General features: G+C 38.2%; 2 long non-coding RNA genes across 2 annotated transcripts in view; one reads left to right on the plus strand and one right to left on the minus strand.

Moving 5' to 3' along the window:
* The first annotated feature begins 15,949 nt into the window (after window positions 1–15,949).
* The window catches only part of LOC116661947, a 368,086-nt gene continuing 361,945 nt past the window's right edge, over window positions 15,950–22,090 (plus strand). Inside the window, exon 1 of the long non-coding RNA XR_004317907.1 lies at window positions 15,950–15,965. This is a non-coding gene — a long non-coding RNA (uncharacterized LOC116661947). The remainder of the gene's footprint in view (window positions 15,966–22,090) is intronic.
* The window catches only part of LOC116661950, a 246,904-nt gene continuing 240,766 nt past the window's right edge, over window positions 15,953–22,090 (minus strand). The window contains exons 3-4 of the long non-coding RNA XR_004317910.1: window positions 17,771–17,776; window positions 15,953–15,968 (exon numbers count right to left, since the gene is read on the minus strand). This is a non-coding gene — a long non-coding RNA (uncharacterized LOC116661950). The remainder of the gene's footprint in view (window positions 15,969–17,770; window positions 17,777–22,090) is intronic.

Raw genomic sequence — 22,090 nt, forward strand, 5'->3', positions numbered from 1 at the left:
TCTAAGGAGCTGCCCTACTGTTTTCCACAGTGGCTACACCAGTTTACATTCCCACCAACAGTGTAGAAGGGTCCCCTTTTCTCCACACTCTTTTCCAGTATTTATTATTTGTAGACTTTTTGATGATAGCCATTCTGAGTGGTGTGAAGTGGTACCTCATTGTGGTTTTGATTTGTATTTCTCTAATAACTAGCAATGTTGAGCATCTTTTCATGTGCTTATTGGCCATCTGTATGTCTTATTTGAAGTAATGTCTATTTAAGTCTTCTGTTCATTTTCTGATTGGGTTGTTTGTTTTTATTCTTATTTTTATTGAGGTGGAGTCAATTTACAATGTTAGTTTCAGGTGTACAGCAAAGTGATTCAGTTGTACATATACATACATATATTTTTTCAGTTTCTTTTCCATTATAGCTCATTACATGAAATTGAATATAGTTCCCTGTGCTATACAGTAGGTCCTTGTTGTTTATTTTATATATGGTGGTTGTTTGTGGGGTTTTTTGATATTGAGTTGTATGAACTGTTTGTATATTTTGGATATTAACCCTTTGTCAGTTGCATCATTTGCAAATATTTTCCCCATTTTGTATGTTTCCCATTCTGTAGGTCAAATGGTTTCCTTTGCTGTGCAAAAGCTTTTAAGTTTAATTAGGTCCCATTTGCTTATTTTTGCTTCTATTTCCATTACTCAGGAGACAGATTGAAAATATTGATGTAATTTATGTCAGAGAATATTTTGCCTATGTTCTCTTCTAAGAGTTTTATGGTGTCATGTGTTATATTTAGGTCTTTAAGCCATTTTGAATTTATTTTTGTATATGACATGAGGTAGTGTTTTCATTTCATTGATTTACATGTAGCTGTCCAGCTTTCCCAACACCACTTGCCAAAGAGACTGAATTTTCTCCCTTGTATATTCTTGCCTCCTTTGTCAAAGATTAATTGACAGTAGGTGTATGGGTTTATTTCTGAGCTCTCTATTCTGTTTCATTGTTCTATATGTCTGTTTTTGTGCCAGTGCTACACTGTTTTGATTACTGTAGCTTTGTAGTATTGTCTGAACCCTGGAAGAGTTATGCCTCTGGCTTTGTTCTTTTTCCTCAGTATTACTTTGGCAATTCTGGGGCTTTTGTGGTTTCATATAAATTTTTGTATTATTTGTTCTATTCTGTGAAAAAATGTCATGGGTATTTTAATAAGGATCATATTAAATCTGTATATTGCTTTGGGTAGTGTGGCCATTTTAATGATATTAATTCTTCCAATCCAAGAGTATGAGATATCTGTTTTTCTTGGATCATCTTTAATTTCCTTTATCAATATTTTGTAGCTTTCTGCATATAGGTAGGTCTGTCACCTCCTTGGCTAAGGTTATTCCTAGGTTATTATTTTTTGGCATGATTTTATATAGGATTGTATTTTGACTTTCTCTTTCTGATATTTCATTGTTAGTGTAAAGAAATGCAACAGATTTCTGTATTTTAATCTTGTATGCTGCTAACTTGCTGAATTCACTTATTAGTTCTAATAGTTTTTGTGTGGAGTCTTTGGGGTTCCCTATATAGAGTATCATGTCATTTGCAAATAGTGACAGTTCTACCCCTTTCCTTTCCAATTTGGATACTTTTTCTTTTCTGATTGCTGTGACTAGGACTTCCAATACTAGGTTGAATAGTAGTGGTTGGAGAATATACTTTGTATGACTTCAGTCTTTTAAAATGCATCAAGACTTCTTTTGTGGTCTAATATATAAACCGTACTGGAGAATATTTCATGTGCATGTGAGAAGGAATGGGTATTATTTAGTTTTGGGGTGGAGGGTTTGTGCATACATGTTAGATCTATTTGGTTTATAGTGTTCTTTGAGTGCTCTATTTCTTTTTTGATCTTTTGTCTGGTTTTTGTATCTGAAATCAAAAGTGGTCTATTTAAGTCTCCAATTATTCATGTATAACTGTCCACTTCTCCCTTTAATTCTATCCTTTTTTTACTCTATATATTTTAGAGCTCTGTTGATATCTATGTTTATACTTGTCTTATAATTTTGATAAATTGACTTTTTATTAATAAATAATATCTGTCTCTGTCTATTGTAACAATTTTTTACTTAGATTTTATTTTGTCTGATATTAAGTTGGCTTCTTCAAGTCTCTTTTTCTTACTATTTGCATAATACATCATTCTAGTTTCTTATTTGTGTATTTGGATTTAAAGTACATCTTTTGGAGAGCATATTTTTCTACCCATTCTGTATATCTCTGCCTTCTTTTTGGAATCTTACTGGTAAGGTAGGATTTATGTCAGTCATATTGCTATTTGTTTTCTATATGTCATGTCCTCTATTCCTCCATTAGAGCTTTATTTTGTGTGGGATAAATATTTTTAGTGTATTATTTTAATTCCTTTGTCATTTTTTTTTTAAATTTTATGTTATTTCTTAGTGGTTGCCCTGGGGATTGGAATTAATATGTTGACTTTTAAATCTTTTATATCATTTGATACATTCACAATATTCTGCACTCATCACTGCTACATAATTCCAGAATATATTCATCATCCAAAGAAACCAAATACTCAGTAATCAGTCACTCTCCATTCCCCATTTCATCTGGGTTCTGGCAACAAACACTTTGCTTTCTATTTTTGCAATTTTCTTATCTGGATCAATTATATATGACCTTCTGTTTATGGCTTCTTTCATTTGTTATAATGTTTTTGAGGTTCATACATGTTGTAGCACGTATCAGTGCTTTGTTCTTTTTTATGGTTGAATAATATTCCATTGTGTGGACATACCATGTTCTGTTTATCCATTTATTTTTCTCAGTTTTCTCTGTTATCAGTTGGGGTAGTTAAACCTAAGAATTAAGTAGTTAATACATATAAAATAATTAGCATAGTGCCAGACACTAATAAGTACCCATATATTATCATCTATTTATCTTACAGCTATTTATCATCATCATTATCATTATTATATTACAGCTGTTAAAAATTCTCAATGTATTTTTCTGTGTTGAAAAACCCATTTTTTGTTTATCCATTTATTAATTGATGGATATTTAGGTTGTTTTCACTTTTTGACTATTGTGAATAGTATTATTACAAACATTTGTGGTCAAGTATTTAATTGAATACTTATTTTTTAAATTCTTTTGACATATACACAGGAATGGAATAGAGTCTATGGTAATTCTATGTTTAATTCTTTGAAGAACACCAACTGATTTCTACATTTTACATTTCCATCGTCAATGTGTGAGGATTTCAACTTCCTGGCATTCTTGCAAATACTTGCTGTTTTCCATTTTTTGATCATAGACATCCTACTAGGGATGAAATGATATCGTATTGTGGCTTTGATTTGCATTTCCTTAATGATGAGTGATGCAATCTGTGGATTTTTCATAAATTTACTTTGAAAGTGCAAAATTAACACACAAATGTCAGTTGTGTGTCTATAAACTAGCAATGAAAAATTCAAAAAGGAAATTAGGAAAACAATTCTATTTACAGTAGTATCTCAAAGAATACAATACTTAGGCATAAATTTAATAAAGGAGGGTCAGTGCTTGTACAATGAAAATTATGGGTTTTTTTAATTAAAGACCTAAATAAATGGAAAGACCTCTAGTATCTTAATAGAAGACATAATTTTAAACATTTTTTATTGAGTTATAGTCATTTTACAATGTTGTGTCAAATTCCAGTGTAGAACACATAATATTGTTAGATGGCAATAATATGCAAAATGAATACAGATTAAATGTAATCCCTATCAAAATCCCAATGGCCACTTTTTTTCAGAAATGGAAAAGCTGATCCTCAAGTTCATATGAAATTATTTGGATTCCAAATAGACAAAACAATCTTAAAAAATAAGAACTTCCAGTATAATTTGAAGATAAGTGTTGTCAGTGGAAATTCTTGTGTTGCTCTTGGTCAGAGGGGGAAAGCGTTATACTTTGACCAGTGAATATGATGTTTTCTGCAAGTTTTTCATAAATGCCCTTTATCATGTTAAGGAAGTTCCAATCTATTTCTAGTTTGTTAAGTGTTTTCATCATAAAAAGGTGTTGGATTTTTCAGACGTTTTTTCTGCTTCAGTTAAGAGGATCACTTTTTTCCCCTTCATTCTATTGATGTGGTATACTACATCAGTATACTTTCATGTTTTGAACCAACCTTGCATGCCTGGAATAAATCCCACTCAATCATGGTATAAAATCACTGAATATGCTGTCAGATTTGTTTTTCTAGTATTTTGTTGAGGATTTTTGCATTTATATTTGTACAATATATTAATTTTCTTTTCTTCTTTTGTCTTTGTGTAGTTTTGATATCAGCATAATCCTTGCCTCATAGAATGTATTCAGAAATGTTACCTCGTCTTCTACATTTTGGAAGAGTTTGAGAGGATTGGTGTTAATTCTGTTTTAATTATTTCATAAAATTATTTAAAAACAAAGTCTGCTTTGTTACCCTCAGCTATAGGTACCCTCTTCAGAATTCAGGCTGCCATCTTCAAAACTGTGGACACATCAGGACAAGGTTAAGTTAAAATACCACAAAGCTCTTCTATTAGGTTTTAGTTGTCTTTTTGTTCATTAAACACTTGGTTGGTTGCTATAAACCTTTCACTATTTTACAGAGTTCTGGTAAAATTGAATGTGATAGGTTTTGTCAGGTTTCTTGGTGTTTCTGTGGATAGACAGACTCTCAGTGCTCCCTACCTCGCTATATTCACAGAAGTCAGACTTTCCTGTATTTTCAAACTATAGCTTTGCTCAATGTAGAATTCTTCCTTATCTGCCTTTCTCTTTCAGTATTTGAATATGTTATCTTACTGCATTCTGACGTCCATAATTTATGATAAGAAATCAGCTGTTAATCTTACTGAGGACCCCTTATAAATGATGAATTTCTTGACTTTTGCTTCTTTCAAGATACCCTCTCTATCTTTGTCTTTCCAAAGTTAAGTTTCATGGTACCTAGGTATGTCTTTGAATTTATCTTGTATTTTGTTGAGCTTCTTAGTTGTATGGGTTGAAATTTTCAAACTTTGGAAATTCTTGTCCATTATTTCTTAATATATTCTTTCTGCAACTTTCTCTCTCTCTTTGTAATGCCAGTAGGCTTTTGTTGAAGGCTTGATGATGTGTCACAGGTATATTTGGTTCTCTTCACTTTTCTTTATTGTTTTATCTTACTGCTCCCTGACTTAATAGTTCCAATTTTACCTATCTTCATGTTTGCCTCTTTTTACTTCTGCCACCTCGAATTCTCTGTGGAACCTATCTAGTAAACCTCCTATCTCAGATATTGTAGTTTTCAATGCCAGAATTTCAATTTGATTCTTTTTTCTCAATTTATGTCTCTGTATTAATATTCTCTATTAAAAAGGCATTGCCATTTAATATCCTTTGATTTTATAAGCATGTTTTAAAAGCATACTTGTAATGATTATTCTGAAATATTTTTATCCTCAGTCCACCATTTGGGCCCCTCAAAGGCAACTTCTATTATGTGCCTTTCCCTAACCATGTGTGTATGACAATTACCTATTTCTTTGCATTTCTCATTATTATTGTTGAAAACTATGTAGTTTTGATGTGATATATAGCAATTCTGAATATCACCCCTTGGGGCTGGTTGTTGTTTGTTTGGTCATTTGTTTATTTGTTTAGTGACTTCCCTGAAGTAATACTACCAAATCTATTACTCATGCTGTTTGTGGCTTCTGATATCCAAGCACATATTTTTCTATTTATTTTTATCATTTAGTCTGTTACTTTTTATCTTTTAATCTGACTACCTAAACATTGCCCTTGGACTGGTATTACATCTTATTGGGAACAAGGTTGTGTTTAAGCATCCTTAGTAAGTTAGAAACTTTTTGACCAGTTCAGGAAGTTGGTATATTTTTGGCACATATTCATCCAGGAACTTGTAGTATTTAAGTAAATTCTCTGATCACTACAGGTTTCTGGTGAGAAATCTGCTATCATTTGAATTGCTTGTGCCCTATAGATAATGCTTCATTTCTCTCTGGCTGCTATCTGATTTTATTGTCTTTACTTTCTAGAAGACTAGCTCTGACTTGTCATGGTATGGGTTTCTTTCTGTTTATCCTGTTTGTAGTTCACACTTCTTCTTGAATTTATAGGTTTACATATTTCAGCAAATGTGGGAAAATTTCAGCCTTTATTTCTTTAATATTTTGCAGCCTCACCCTCCATATTCTCTCCATCTGGGCATCTGATGACAAGAATATTATAGATTTGTTTTCTGGGGGTTTTGTTAGTCCATTTTTGTCTGTTGTCCAGATTGGGAAAATTCTTTTTATCTATCCTCAAGTTCACTGATTTTATCTTCTGTCCTCTCCATTATCCTGAGCATCCCATGTATTGAGTTTTTAAATTTCAGTTATTGTATTTTTCAGTTATAAAATTTCCATTTGTTTCTTACTTATATCTTCTATTTCTTTGCTTATACTTTCTATGTTTTCATTTGTTTCAAGCATGTGTCATTGTTCATTGAAGCATTTTTATTATGATTCCCTAAAAATCCATGTCAGATAATTCTATCATCCGTATCATCATAGTGTTGTCATTTTTTAATTGTTTTTTTTTTTTTTTTTTAGATTGAGATGTTCTGGCTTCTTTGAATGTCATGTGATTTTCAATTGAAATCTGGACATTTGGGCATTTGAGTTCTGATACAACTCATTCATTATCACTGGGTAGGGGGTGGGAGTCCATAGTCTCTACATGATCTCCACTGACACCACAGGTATGGGGCTTTCTTATTGCTCATTGAAATGAAAGTCTCAGCTCCCCAGTAAGGGCGGTACATAGGGATAAATTGGGAGTTAGAGATTTGCAGATACCAACTAGTACATATAAAATAGATCAACAAGAAGTTTATACTGTATAGCACAGGTAACTATAGTCAATATCTTATAGTAACCTATAATGAAATGAATATGAAAATGAATAATGTATGACTGAAACATTATGCTGCACACCAGAAATTGACAGAACATTGTAAAATGATTATATACTTCAATTTAAAAAAAAAAACTTCTTTGCAAACAAAATTCCAGTATCAGATGGCTTCACTGGGGAGTTCTGTCAAACATAAAAAGAACGCATACCAATCCTCAAACTCTTCCAAAAGATTGAAGAGGAGGGACACACCCAAACTCATTCTATGAAGCCACCATCACCCTGATACCAAAACCACAAAAAGACACTACCAAAAAGGAAAATTACAGGCCAGTATTATTCATGAACATAGATGCAAAAGTTCTCAACAAAATATTAGCAAACAGAAACCAACAACACATAAGAAAGATCATACACAATTAAGTTGGATCATCCCACAGATGTAGTGATCGTTCAACATACACAAATCAATCAATGTGATACACCACATCAACAAAAGAAAGAAAAAAAATCACATCATCATCTCAACCCATGCAGAAAAATATTTGATATAATTCAAAACCCATTTATGATAAAAACTAACCAAAGTGAGAATAGAGAATTTTTCCTCAAAAATAAGAAAACCTATTTACTACAAACTGAAAGTGAACATAATACTCAAAAGTGAAGAGTTGAAAGCCTTCCCCCTAAAATCTGGGAAAAGACAAGAGTGCCCACTCTCACCACTTCTGTTCAACATAGTATTGGAAGTCCTAGTGATAACAATCAGACAAGAAAAAGGAATAAAAGGGATAAAAATTGGAAGAGGAGAAGTAAAATTGCCACTATAAGGGATGACATGAAACTATTTATAGAAAACCCTAAAGGCTGCACACAAAAACTGCTAGAGCTGATAAGTGAAATCAGCAAGGAAGCAGAATACAAGATTAACATACAGAAATCAGTTGCATTCCTTTACACTAACAATGAAATATTAGAAAAGGAAAGTAAAGAAACAATCCCTTTTAAAATTGCATCCAAAAAAATAAAATAAAACACTTAGGAATAAATCTGACCAAGGAAGTGAAAGACATACACAGAGAAATGCAAAACATCGACTAAGGAAGTTAAAGATGACTTAAAGAAATGGAAAGATATCTCATATTCTTGAACTGAAAGAAACAATATTGTTAAAATGGCCATACTACCCAAAGAAATCCACAGATTTAATGGGATCCCTATCAAATTCCCCAGGACATATTTCAGAGAACTAGAACAAATCATAATAAAATTTATACAGAATCACAAAAGATCCAGAATTGCCAAAGCATTACTGAAGAAAAGAATGAAGCTGGAGGAATAACCCTCCCAGACTTCAGAGAATACTACAAAGCTACAATAATCAAAACAGCATGGTACTGGCATAAAAACAGACATAAGTATCAATGGAAAAGAACAGGAAGCCCAGAAATGAGCTCACAGATCTACAATCAAATAATCTTTGACAAAGGAGACAAATATACAATGAAATAAAGGCAGTCTCTTCAGAAAATGGTATTGGGAAAACTGGACAGCATCATGTAAATCAATGAAATTAGAACACTCCCACACACCATACACAAAAATAAACTCAAAATGGCACGAAGACTTAAACATAAGACAAGACACTCTAAAATTCTTACAAGAAAATATAGGCAAAACATTATCCCACATAAATCTCAGCAATGTTCTCCTACGACAGTCTACCCGAAAAATAAAAATAAAAGAAAAATTAACAAATGGGACCTAATTAAATTTATTAACTTTTGCACAGCAAAGGAACATAAGCAAAACAAAAAGACTACCTAAAGAATGGGAGAAAATATTTGCAAAAGTTTAGGCTGACAAGGGCTTCATTTCCAGAATATATAAACAGATCATACAACTAAATAAGAAAAAAGCAAATAACCCAATCCATAAAAGGGCATAATATTTAAACAAGCAATTATCCAATGAAGACATACAAATGGCCAACAGGCACATGAAAAAATGCTCAATATTGCTATTATCAGAGAAATGCAAATCAAAACCACAGTGAGGTATCATCTCACACCAGTCAGAATGGCCATCATTCAAAAGTCAACAAATGATAAATCCTGGACAGGCTGTGGAGAAAAGGGAACCCTCTTACACTGTTGAGGGGAATGCAGTTTGGTGCAGCCATTGTGGAAAACAGTATGGAGATTCCTCAAAAGACTAGGAATAGACTTACCATATGATCCATCAACTATCTATTTCTCATTTGCTTAAGTACCTCTTTGTCAGAACTCTCGATTTATCAAAACTCTAAATATTATTTTAAATATAATTTCTCATAAAGAGCTTGGTGGAAAAAAATATCAGGAAATGCAAGGGAGCACGAGCAGATGGCAAGTAGTAACAATATCTCCCATTGCTATTGATAACACACGTATAATTCCTAGACAGGAATCGTTCTCTATGCTGGGGGTGGAGGAGGGAATGAATATTGGAGGAACACACACATTGGATGCCTCAGTCACCAAACTGGAAAAAAACCAGAACATTTAGTTCTTGTTGAGGCAGTTATAATGACAGCAACTAGGAGGTTACATAAAGAGACACTCACCGATATAGATACACCAACTGTTATATAAATTAATAAGGTTAATATGAGAAGGTATTACAAAGAGATGGATCTGAGGGCAGAGAGAATTTTAAGACAAAGCCACACATGGGTTTGCTCACCAGTTCATGTCCGGGCTCTCGTCCAATATCCACCATGGAGAAAGTGATCCATCCATTTTGCACTGAATGCACAAACAAATGAACAAATCTCAAAGGTGCGTGCAGTGCTGTGACAACACGGACTCTGCCCTGGTGTCTGACTTGGGAAGAAGTTTATTCATCAAGGACTGGGGACAGGGTGGGCCATTAGTTTAAGTTCAGGAATCACTTTAAGAGCTCTCAGTGAGTCAGTGAGACTGGAGGAGAGGTCTAGGACTCTGGGAGTGGTACAGACTTTATTGATAATTGATTGTGGCTGGAAGAGGCCCTGGTCATGGGGAGAGGTGCTTCCCCTGCCCCTGTTTTTTTGCAACTCACAGCTTTTTTCTGATGAGGCCTTGGGGTTACACAGGACCAGAGGCCTGAGATATTTTATAGATCCTGAATGATTGTTAATTTGGAACCTGAAAACCCAAAGGCCATTACAGTTTAGAGAACTGAAGCAAATGGGTTACTCTCACTTGGATCTCAATTCAAATTTTTAATTTCTAATTCCTTGAAACTGCACTTTACACTGTCACTCATACTATGTTCTTTATAAATTGGGACATGCAGGTAATTTTTGTGTGTTTCTTTGTTTGATTTTAATGCAGCAGTAGAGAAGAAATTGAGAGACAAAAAAGAAAGCGCTATGCAAATGTATTTGAAAACCTAGATTAAAGAAGGAATTATCTAGGAAAACTTAAATCACCAAATCGAATGTGTGAGAGTTAAAAATTCCTACTATATAAATAGCTAGGGAAGAATTTGAGGGACTTACCATTTAGCTACCCATTCTCCCTTTCCTCTCTCTACAGTGATTTATCATTTTCACAGTAGACTCTGTTTCTCTGTCTTTCACCGCTGCTAGTTACTTAGCTACTCCAGAGAGAAGAGAAGGGTGTGAGTAGTGATGGAGTAGTCAGCTCAGAATTCAACCCATTACTTTTCTCCTCTACACTGCTGACCGTGAGGCATGCATTGGCCTTACTGAACAGAGGCAGCTGTTGGGGCCTCCTCCAACCTGAAGGCTATTGGCCCAGATCCTGATGCTCCTTCTTGCTTGGGTAAATTTCTTCAGCTGCCTAGGTGAAGGCCTAAGTGGTTTGTCCTTTGACAGTCACAATACAAACTTGATAACAATCCCTTGGCCAAACAGATAGGATCTAATATTTTGGCCAATATATTCTAGCAGAGCTGAAAATCCAAAGCCCCCCAAACCTGCTAGAGCGTTTCCTGTCAAGTGATACTTTAGTGGCTCAGAGAATGTTTGACCCACATGAGACATCTGGAGATCATATAGTGCAATGCTATCTGCCACAAACCCAGTCCTCTCATTTTGCAAGTGGAGATTCCCAGATTTCAGGGAGCAAAGAGAAATGCCTGAGGGCAAAGGGTAAGGTGGGGCAATTTTAAGACTCAAACCGACGACCCGTGACCTCCCACCCCCGTTCTAGTTGTCTTTCCACACTATAGCCTATGATTCTAACAGTCTATGGTTGCCGGGCAGTTCCAACCATAGAGTGAAGAGAATTGGAAATGGGGCAAAAGGAAACTAAGAACATACAGGGCTTGTCTTCTGGGCAGGCTGTACAACATTTGCTGTAAAACTACCTTTGTGTAGCTGTCATCTCTGGTTTGACCCTGGCTTCCTTTGCTTTTACAGGGGGTAGAAAACCCATGACTTGCCTTGAGGATGAGTTTCATTTGTTCTATAGGACAATTTTAAAGATTTGAATTTGAATGACTCTACAGTTGGCTACAGTTGTCACCACTCTGAAATGTCTCATTGCAGGTCAACTCAAAGCACAAAGAGGGCAAGGCTGGGCTGGCATGGATGTGTGTGATTGCACTTCTAAGCCTGCACATATAGATCCTCCGCTGTGTGCATACAGCCTGCCATCTAATACCACAATAGTCTCCGTCATCCACATGCAAAGTCATTGGAACAAAATGGGCTTCCACAAGCTTGCATGAGGTTTAGGGAGAAAACGTTTCTCCCAGAAACATTTAATCACGTGTGCAAGGCTATGAGAAGTCAACATGCCAGCACATGTATGTAAATGTGTAACTCGTCTGCTGGCTGGGTTGTTGAAAGAGAACTGACATTACTAAGATTGCTCATATACGTAGATATTCAGGGTGGGACTCTCTCATGCCCCCTCATCCCAGTATCTGGAGGCCAGGCCCTTGGGCAGAGGGTCCCCACCAATATGCTCCTTCTTCACCGTGCCACACCCCCATGGACACTTTAATGCAAAAAGCCCTGTCCTGCTTCTGGGCTGCAGAGAAGCACAGCCCTCAGCACTAGGTCTGTGGTAACACCTTTTCCTCCCCTGGTTGTGGTGTTCAAGGAACAGCAAGAATGCTCCTTTGTCTGGAACCTTGCAAAGGAAAGGATTTTAACAGGAGATGAGTTAGGAGTTAATGGGATGTTACAGCGTTTAGGAGGCCATAGAATGTGCGTGACAGGAAACCACTGGAGGGTTCTGAGCAGAGAAGTGACACATAGTAAAGGCTTAGTCTGGTGTGGCGATAGTAGAGGTAATATAGTAACAGTGGTCCAAGTAGGAGGGTATTGCAATAACAGAGGTAGCAGATGGTGGTAGATTGTATCAGGGTGGTACATGTGGAGAAGTGTGAGGATCTGGAGTCTATGCTGAAGGCAGAAGGACAGTATCCACGAATGTGGGTGAGAATGAGAGGAATCCAACGGTGCTTCCAAGGATTTTTGACGTGAACAAGTACAAGGATGGAGTTTCTATGCCCTAAGATGGGGGAAATGATAGGAGGAGCAGGTTTATGGGAGGGGGAATCAAGGGCTTTGCTCTGTGTATGATAAATTTTAATTTGAGGTGAATATTCGACATCCAAGAGGCAATGTTGAGCAAGCAACTGGATATATGAGCCTGCAGTTCAGGGATAAGACTGCGCTTGAAATACCAATATGTGATTCTTCTATTTACGCATGGGATCAAAGTGATGGAACTATGTGTGATTTTGCAGGAAGTGAGCATAGGTAGGGAAGGGAAGAAACCTGAGAGTCAAAACCTAGAGCACTTCAATGCAGAGAGGTCAAGGAGACACAGAGTGACCAGTCAGGACATTGAAAAGTAGCAGACCCTGAGGCAGAATGGCAGCCAAGGGACAGAAATGCCCTGTAAACCAAGTGAAGAAAGTATTGCAGGGAGGAGGAAGTGATCAACAGTGCCAGGTGCTACTGATCAGTCAAGAAATACCAGCACTGAGAAATGACCAATGGATTCAGCAGCGTGCAGGTCGTTGGAGGCCTTGAGAAGAGCTGTTTCACTGGATTGGTGGGAACAAATGCTTGCTTGAGGTGGTTTTAGAGAAAATGGGAATAGAGGAAGTGGAAATATCAAAAAGAGATAATGATTTTTAGGAGGTCTGCTGTAAAGGGCAAATAGAGAGAGATGCTGGTGGTGTAGATAGAGGGGATTGTGCAGTTAAGGTGGGGTTTTTGTTTGTTTCTCTCTTTCTTGTTTCTTTTTAAGATGAGGGAATTCCCAGAGTGTTTGTGTACTGATGCGAATCGTCCAGCAAGGAAGCGCTAATTGGCGATGTGGGAGAGAGCCTTGGGAGCACTGCTGTGGCCCTGCATTTACTCATCATAAATGGGTAGAATCTACTGCCCAACTGAAAGGCTGGGGTTTGATACGAGTGTGGACTGTTCATCCATAGCGACAAGAAGGAAGGCAGAGTATCTAGTCTCAGATGCAGGCAGGTGGAAAGCTTTGTAAGGTCTTTCCTTTCATGTTTTCAGTGTCAACAACCCAGACTGTGGCCATTCGACTAGTAGATGGAGGCTTGAGGAAAGAAGATAAAGATGTGAACTTCAGTGCCTGAGATGGAGTGAGTGGACTGGGGAAGTGTATGCGTTTGCATCAATGTCCCCGACCATATTTCTGACACTGTTCCAGGCACAGGAGGTGCAGTCATGGGAATGCACACATGGAACAGGTACATATTCACTCATGTGTGTTTGTTTGGTAACAAGGTGCGGTAGGGGTGTATCTGGTCCTTGGTACTCTTGCCAGGGGCTAGGGCAGAGCACGCATATTCTGGTGCAAACACAGGACTTGGCTTCCACAGGGAACAAAGGTGGTTCTGGATACCCCTCCTCACCTGCAGGCACAGGAATGAAGGATGTGGTGAGAGTGTGTTGGACCACTGAGAAGCCTAGTGGCCGACTTCTCTCCAGCTAACAGTTAAAGTACTTTCCTCCCAAAAGTCAAGGCCTCTCCAACAGACACCACACTAAGCTTTGGTGTCAAATGGCTGTCTCACCCTCCTATTCTGTCTGGCTTCCGGTTGCTATGGTGATGCAGACCAAAGCTTTGCTCTCTCAGTGAAAAATAGTGGGAGCCTGTGACTGTAGAGGGGGATGTTGAGAGGGAGGAGGAACATCTTGCCAGTGAGAATAACCTAAACTCTGAGAGCCTTTGGTGACTAACAGCCTGAATCCACCCTCACTGTCCCCCCTCCCCCCACCAAGCGGTACCACCATGATCACCAAAAGGCAGAGGAGCCAGACTGTGAACAGGGAGCCTTAAACCAGATGACATATGCTTTTTGTTAGTGTCATTTCCCAGAAAAATCCACTGGAGTACAGAGTCTTCACTTGCCCACATTCCAAGGTGTTCTCATTGTGCTCTATCTTGTAGTGCTCTGTCTAGTGGGACTGTTGGGCAGCAAGCACTCGAGTACCTACTATGTGCCAGGGAACTTATTAGGAAGTGAGGATGCCCAATGGGGAGGGCATGCTACAGGCGTGCATTTTGGGACCTGGCAAGGGTTAGCCTAAGGGCATAAGCTCTTATGTCCAAACCCAGACTTTCATCCTTAGGAGGGCCAGTCCCCTCTCACACCCGCCTCTCTCCTTCTCCTTCCCTAAAGAATTCAGGGGGTAAAGACGGAGTTAGGGGTGGAGGGTTGGCTGAAGCCCTGAAGAGCTCAGCTGCCCCTTCTCTGAAGCTAAGACCTCTTTGTTTTCATTCTAGCAGTCTTGCTCTGCCTTCAAGTTTCAAGACTCCTAATCAGCTTTGAGTGTCAGTGTCCAGATCCTCAATGGCCTAATCGGCCTGGTGGCTTGGTTGCTATGGCAATCCTGCCAAGAGCGTTTCTTCACTAGATAAAATTAAAAGGGAGCTGGAAAGGGGAGTGGCCGGCCTCAGTGGGGAGGGAAGAAGAACTGTAATATGAATATCCTAATTACACTAATTGATAGCCCTTTGTGATTAAAGGCTCATTAATTAAAGGAGGCCAGGGCAGCAGGGGGCTTTGACTGGGAAAAGGGAGCCTCAAACAGGAAGGAAGAGGCTTTTTTTGTTAGACAAACTTGCACAGAGTATTTGCAGGATACAGAAAGCACCACAAGACTGCGACTCAGGGTGAACTCAGTAATTTCCTCTGCCTGTGACTGAATTTTATTTAAAAATCCAGTACCAGATCCCTGTGTTTGGGGCATGTTGGCAGGGAGTTATCAAGACTTACTTTTCTGAGCGGGGGAGGAGCCTGGTTGCCCCACCTTCTGGCCTGGTGATTGAGACCACGTGCCATGTCTTACACCCCAGGCCCGTGGTCCCCAGGGACTTGAGGTGGGGAATGGTTTGCAGCCCTCAGCTACTCAGCTGCCCACGTCTCTCCTGCTTAGATGTGCCTTGTTTTCCTTCCTGTCAGCCTCTCTCCTCTATCCAGTATTCTGGACTCTGTAATCTGCTTAGGTGTCTAATGACTCAGTCATGGCTTAATTGGCCCAAGCTTCTGGTTGCTGTGGTGATGCAGCCAAGAGCTCTGCTCACTACGTTAAAATAAGAGGGACCCTGATGTGGGAGGGGACAGCGTGGGGAGAGGGCTAAGACTGAAAATGAGAATACTCTAATTACACTAATTGATAGCCTTTTGTCATTAAAAGCCCATAAATACAGGCCCCCAGGACCCAAGGCAGAAGGAGCTGAAGTCTTATCAGGGAAAATAATGCATCTAACAAAAGGGAAAATTCTCTTCGTACTAGAGACATTTCCAAGAAGTATTCCAGAGGTTAAGAAAATATTTCGTGTGCTCAGCATCTCAGGGTACGGATTTTGGAAGTACACAGGCAGGTTAGGGGCACAAGTCTTTATTTGCAGAAACCAAGGAGCCCTCAATTGTCAGTCACAGCTGTTCAGATGGGAAACTGAAGCTGAGAAGTGGGATGGGACTGGAACTGAATCACATGCTAGGCTAGTGGTAGAGCTGTGACTGGAGTTCAGAGTTCTTGGTGACCACGCCAGAGCTCTCTATACAACCTCAGTCAGCTTCCACTTGGAGACCAACATGGTCAAACCCTTCATTTTACTGACAAAGAGATGAACCAGAGAAGGGAAGCAACCTGTCCAGGGCCACATGGTCCCTTTGGGATGAGAACGCCAACTCTCCTGGCTTTTAACACAGACCAGGTAAACAGTGAGTACTTTGAGAACTAGGGCATGGACAGTGGCAACAGGGAAGAGAGCACTTTAACAAGGAATTCTGCAGGGTTTGTGAGCTAGGATGGGAACGTTTCTCACCTACGTGGCGAGAGGGCATTGGTGCCGATAACAGGGGGAGGGGGAAAAAGGAACAAAGGAAGAAAGGAGAGAGACAAACACCTCCTTGTCTATTACTGAGATTTTCATTGGAAATAGTCCTTTCCTTGAGCGATGTCTGGAAATGATACACAGAGATAACCAAGAGGAGCACGACACTAATTTGCAGATGTCTAAGGGGCAACAATCAGTGTAGAGATGGGGAAACTAGGACACTCAGGGTGAGGAAATGACATCCCCAAATTCAGACACGGGGTTACTGGCAAAGCTGTGCGTGGATCTCAGGACTTATGACGACCATGCCAGGGCTCTGTCTAGCAGGAGTGCCAGACAGCAGTAAGAGTGCTTACTATGTACGTGGGACTTCTCTAGAAATAAACCATGGGGAGAGTATGCTCACACGTGGGTGTCAGGGGATGTGATGGGACATGGGTATCCCCTACCCACTTTCCTGAAGGGTCCTGGTGCCCCTCCTTCTGACTGTGGGAAAAGGTTACATAGCTCTAATGAGAAAGATTTTAAAGTACAGAAGGAGAATATGATGATGACTGTGGTCAGAATTGACATGGAAAGAGTGAAAAACAGAAGGTAATGGGAAATCAGAGGGGGCCTATAATGGACTAGTCTGATGTGTCAAAAGGATTGGAAAGTTCTACAAGAATTTCTTTGGTAAGTATATCAAGAATGTAGGGGACTGGGGAAATCTCAGAAGCTGGTTTCAGAGGTAAGACACTTAATATCAACCAGGGAAATGGTGACAACAGGAAAGAGGAGGCATGACCAGGGGGCTCTGCAATGCTTAGCTGAATATAGGTATCTGGAGAGGAGGGTGGAGGTGGAATGAGGTCCTAAGTGTACAACTAAAGGAGTGCTGGAGCTGTTATTAAGGAATGGAAAAAACAAAGGAGAGAGGAAAGAAGGGAGAGGGAATATGGGGCAAAGGAAACAGAGAGGGAGAAGAAGAAGGAGGAGAAGGACAAGGAGGAGGAGGATGAAGAAGACAGAGAAATAGGAGCAGGAGGGGGAGAAAAGGAGGAGGTGGTGGAAATAAATAGGAAGAAATAGAGGAGAAGGAGAAAAGGGAGAATAGACAGAACCTTGTCTATTACCGTGACTTTTGTTTGAAAAAGTCAGACACTCATCATTCTCCACCCCACAGCAGCTAGAGGTGATTTGCAGCTGTGTATGTGGGATGTGTGTGTGTGTGTGTGTGTGTGTGTGTGTGTGTGTGCGCGCGCGTGCGCATGTGCGCGTGCACGCACGCACGCATGTATACACACAAATACATATATATTTTGTCTAGGTTATCCTCTCAGGTGGATACAAAATATAGGGGCTGAGAGAGAGGTGACCAACACCCTGGTGGTTGCTCCCCTCCTTGAGGAAAGCACCTTTCCTTCCCTCTCTTGACATTCCTCTCCTGCTCCATTTACAGTCTCTTTCTAGAAACCCCTCCAGGTTCCAGGTCTGCGCTCCTCCTGGTGGGCAGACCTGCTCCTTTTGAACACACAGCATAGTCATAATCAGAAATGCAGTTCTGGACATCCCATGACCAGGCATGCAAACCAGGACCAGACAGATCTGGAAGGAGCAGACAGCCAGGAGTGGTCACAGGGGTGGGGAGGGGAGGTCCACTGGACCATGGACAGAAGCTGCCTCCTTCTCTTTCTCCTTAGCACAGCTGAATGCCCCACTCTTCTCAATCACAAAATAATCGCCCAGTTCAGTCCTTCATTTCAGGAGCTCATGAACTCATTTTATTAGTCAAGGATCAGCTTGATACAAAAACCAGACAAAGATCCCATAAAAAGTGAAAGTCGCAGGCCAATATCACCGACAAATTTAGGTGTGAAAGTCCTCAACAAAATATTAGCAAACCAAATCCAACATTACATTAAAAAGATCATATACCATCATCAAGAGTTGTTTATCCCAGGGATGTAATTAAGTTTCAATATCTGCAAATCAACCAATGTGATACATCACATTAAGAAACTGAAGAATAAAAACCATACGATCACCTCAATAGATGCAGAAAATGTTTTCACAAAATTAAACATCTATTTATGATAAGAACTCTCAAAAAATGGGTATAGAGGGGACCTACGTCAACATAATAAAGGCCATATATGACAAGCCCACAGCTAACATCGTATTCAATGGTGAAAAGCTGAAAGCATTTCAACTAAAATCAGGAACAAGATGAGAATGCCCACTCTGGCCATTTTTTCCAATATATTATTGGAAGTACTAGCCACAGCATTCAGACAAGTAAAATAAACAGAACCCAAATTGGAAGGGAAGTAGTAAAACTGGCACTGTTGTTGATGACATGATATTATACACAGAAAATCCTAAAGATGCCCCAAAATATTAGAAGTTACCAAAGAATTCAGTAAATTGTGAGGTACAAAATTAGTATACAGAAATCTGTTGCATTTCTATACACTAACAACAAACTATTAGAAAGAGAATTTAACAAAATCCCATTTACAGTCACGTCAAAAGGAATAAAATACCTAGGAATAAATCTAACCAAGGATCTAAAAGTTGTGTACTCTGAAAACTCTAAGACACTGATGAAAGTAATTGAAAACATCACAAACAGTTGGAAATATATATCATGTTCATAGATTGGAAGACTTAATATTATTAAAATGTCCATACTTCCCAAGGCAATCTATAGACTCAATGTAATGCTTACAAAACATCACTGCCATTTTTCACAGAACTAGAACAAATTGTTCTAAATTTTGTGTGGAAATACAAAAGACTCTAAACAGCCAAAACAAGCTCAAGAAAGTCAAACAAGATAGGAGGTATCACAGGCCTTGATTTCAAACTATACTACAAATCTGCAGTCATCAAAACGGTATGGTACTGGCACAAAAACAGACACATAGATCAATGGAACTGAATAGAGAAATAAAAAATGGACCAACTCTTATATGGACAACCTACCTATGGCAAAGGAGGCAAAAATATACAATTGGGAAAAGACAACCTCTTCCATAAATAGTGCTGGAAAAATTGGACAGTTTCATGCAAAAGAATCACACTGGACTGCTTTCTCATACCATACACAGATATAAACTCAAAATGGATTCAAGACTTAAATATAATACTTGAAACCATAAAACTTCTAGACAAAATCATAAGCAGTGCACTCTTTGACACTGGTCTTAGGGATACTTTTTTCAGATGTGTCTCATCAGGCAAAGGAAATAAAAGCAAAAATATGTGGGACTACATCAGACTAAAAAGCTTTTGCACAGTGAAGGAAACTACCAAAAACAAAACAAACAAAACGGAAACAAAAACAAAGTCACCTACTGACTAGGAGAAGATATTTGCAAGCAGTATATCTGACAAGGGGTTAATATTGAAAATATAACAAGAATTAATACAACTCAACATCAAAGTAACAAAGAACCTGATTTTAAAAATGGAAGAGGACTTGAATAGACATTTTTCCAGCAAAGATATACAGATGACCAATGGGAACATGAAAATATGCTCATCATTACTATTAGGGAAATGCAAATCAAATCCACAATGAGATATCACCTCCACCTGTCAGAATGGCCATTATCAAAAAGATAACAAATAACCAGTGTTGGCAATTATATGGAGAACCCTCATGCACTAATGGTGGGAATGTAAATTGGTACAGGCACTATGGAAAACATTATGGAGATTCCTCAAAAAGAATTAGAAATATATGATCAAACAATTTTTCTTCTGGGCATTTATCAAAAGAAAATAAGAACACTAATTAGAAAAGATATATGCACCCCTATGGTCATTGCAGCATTATTTACAATAGCCAAGATATGGAATCAACCTAAGTGCCCATCAATAGATAAATGGAAAAGAAAATAAGGTGTATATGTACAATGAAATATTAGTCAGTCATTAAAAAGAATGTAATCTTGCCATTTGTGACAACATGGATGTACCTAAACAGTATTATGCTAAGTGAAATAAGTCAGAAAGAGAAAGACAAATACTGTATGATTTCACTTTTACGTGGAACCTAAGAAACAAAACAAATGAACAAACCCAGCCAAAGACAGTCATACATACAGAGAACAAACAGGTGGTTGCCAAAGGGGAGGGGGCTGGGAGAAAGAGAGAAACAGGTAAGGGAGATAATGAGGTACAAACATTTTCAGTTACAAAATAAATGAGACACAGGTATTAAATGTACAGTGTGGGGAATATAGTTAATTATGTTGTAATATCTTTGTATGGTGACAGGTGACAACTAGACTTATCATGGTGAACATTTTGAAATACATAGAAATACTGAATCATTATGCAGTGTACCAGGAACTAACATAGTGCTGGAGGTCAATTATACTTCAAAAACAAGCAAACACCATCGTAGAAAAAAGAGTTCAGATCTGTGGCTACCAGAGGCATGGAGTTGTAGGAGGGGGAATTAGATGAAGGTAGTCAAAAAATACAAACTTCCAGTTATAAGATAAATAAATACTAGGGATGTACTATATGATAAAGATAATTGACACTCCTCTACCATCAAGGAATTATCACAAGGAAAAACTTTTTCTTCTATTTCTTTGGTGTCGTATCTTTGAGATGATAGATGTTCATTAAACCTATCATGGTAATCATTTCAAGATGCATATAGGTCAAATCATTATGTTATACATCTTATACAGTGTTGTATGTCAATTATATCTCAATAAAACTGGAAAAATATAAAGGAAATGAAAACACTATCTTGGATAAAAGATGCTTTAAAACAAATAAAGATTATGTTTGATGGGTTCATCTGTAGACTACACACAACCAAGGAAAGAATCAGAGAGCCTGGTTAATAAAACTTTCCAAACTATAACAGAAAAAGAAAAAAATAATTAAAGAAGAAAAAAACAGGTCAGTTGCATTTCTTTACGCTAATGATGAATCAACAGGAAAAGAAACAAAAGAAAAAATCTCTTTTAAAAATAGCACCCAAAGTAATAAATAGGAATAAATAAATAGGAATAAATCTAACCAAGGAGGTGAAAGACTTATACATGGGGAACTGCAAAGCATTGATTAAGGAAATTAAAGAAGACTTAAAAAATGGAAAGATATCCCATGCTCTTGGATTGGATGAATCAATATTGTTAAAATGGTCACACTGCCAAGGCAATCTACAGATGTAATGCAATCCCTATCAAATGACCCAGGACGTATTTCACAGAACTAGAACAAATCATAATAAAATTTATATGGAATCACAAAAGACCCAGAATTGCCAAAGCACTACTGAAGAAAAATAATGAGGCTGGGGGAATAACCCTCCCAGACTTCAGACAATACTACAGAGCTACAGTAATCAAAACAGCATGGTACTGGTACAGAAACAGACATATGGACCAGTGGAATAGAATAGAGAGCCCAGACATGAACCCACAAACTTTTGGTCAACTAATCTTCGACAGAGGAGGCAAAAACATACAGTGGAATAAAGACAATCTCTTCAGCAAATGGTGTTGGGAAAACTGGACAGCAGCATGTAAATCAATGAAGTTAGAATACTCCCTCACATCATACACAAAAATAAACTCAAAATGGATTAAAGACTTGAACATAAGACAAGACACAATAAACCTCCTAGAAGAAAACTCAGGCAAAACATTATCTGACATACATCTCAAAAATGTTTTCCTAGGGCAGTCTACACAAGCAACAGAAATAAAAGCAAGAATAAACAAATGGACCTAATTAAGCTTACAAGCTTTTTCACAGCAAAGGAAACCATAAGCAAAACAAAATGACAACCTACAGAATGGGAGA

Source organism: Camelus ferus, chromosome X (assembly GCF_009834535.1).
Source record: "Camelus ferus isolate YT-003-E chromosome X, BCGSAC_Cfer_1.0, whole genome shotgun sequence".
In the NCBI taxonomy this organism is placed as follows: domain Eukaryota; kingdom Metazoa; phylum Chordata; class Mammalia; order Artiodactyla; family Camelidae; genus Camelus; species Camelus ferus.